This window comes from Rutidosis leptorrhynchoides, chromosome 7 (assembly GCF_046630445.1).
Source record: "Rutidosis leptorrhynchoides isolate AG116_Rl617_1_P2 chromosome 7, CSIRO_AGI_Rlap_v1, whole genome shotgun sequence".
In the NCBI taxonomy this organism is placed as follows: domain Eukaryota; kingdom Viridiplantae; phylum Streptophyta; class Magnoliopsida; order Asterales; family Asteraceae; genus Rutidosis; species Rutidosis leptorrhynchoides.
Genome location: NC_092339.1, coordinates 280,341,636 through 280,342,743, shown reverse-complemented (window position 1 = coordinate 280,342,743; position 1,108 = coordinate 280,341,636). Strand labels below are relative to the sequence as shown.

General features: G+C 37.7%; 1 non-coding gene across 1 annotated transcript; it reads left to right on the top strand.

The window, feature by feature from the left end:
* The first annotated feature begins 416 nt into the window (after positions 1–416).
* Positions 417–523, top strand: LOC139860887 (small nucleolar RNA R71). The gene has a single exon (XR_011763511.1). It is a non-coding gene; the product is annotated as a small nucleolar RNA R71 (small nucleolar RNA).
* The last annotated feature ends 585 nt before the right edge of the window (positions 524–1,108 follow it).

The following is a 1,108-nucleotide window of genomic DNA, read 5'->3' as shown; positions in this document are numbered from 1 at the left end:
TATTCTGATAATTATTTCCAGGCCTTTGGTTCATGTATGAAACATTCTCTCTTTATTCCATTGTTTGTTCAATACTAAGACAATCTTTTGTCAAATGTGGTCCTCCACACTGTTCACAACTAATTCGTATTGCGTGAATATCTATAGTCATCTTTTCCATTTGTCTCTCGAAAGCATCTATCTTTGGAGAAATGGAATCAAAGTCATGGCTAGAATCGGCTCTAGCCACTTTAGATGATCTAGCAATATCTTTTTCTTGATGTCACTCATGTGAGTGGGAGGCGGTGTTATCAATAATTTTATAAGCTTCAGTTGCAGTTTGCTTCATAATGGAACCACCAGCTGCTATATCGATGTCTTTGCGTGTAGTAATATCGCATCCTTGGTAGAATATTTGTACTATTTGATAAGTGTCTAAACCATGTTGAGGACATCCTCTCAACAACTTTCCAAATCTTTTCCACGCTTCATATAGAGTTTCATTTGGCTTTTGTGTGAACGTAACTATTTCTCCTTGAAGTCTCACGGCTTTAGATGCCGAAAAGAATTGTTTAAGAAATTTTTCAACTAAGACATCTCATGTATCAATCGCCCCTTCAGGTAACGATTCTAACCAATCTTTGGCTTCACCCTTTAAAGTCCAGGGAAATAACATGAGATAGATCTGTTCATCCTCAACTTCTCTGATTTTGAACAGAGTACAGATCCTATTAAATGTTTGAAGATGTTCGTTTGGATCTTCCTTCGGCGCACCACTAAATTGGCATTGATTAGTTACCATGTGCAGGATTTGTCCTTTGATTTCATAATCTGGTGCATTAATGTCTGGTTGAGTAATTGCATGACCTTGGCCAGTGCGTTTAGCCCTCATTCGGTCTTCCATACTTAGAGGTTCCAGATTTTCCATGATTGAATTTGTTGAATCTGAATCACTAGAGGATTCTAATTTAATGGTTTCTTCCTCGACAATCTCTGGATGAATAATTTGTGGTTCAGGAGGAATGATTAGTGGTTCAGGATCTCTGAATTGTCCCTGAATATCCTCCGGATTCTCAATTATGAGGTCGGGTTCAAAAAATGGATTATCGGAAATTTGAATCGGAGTACT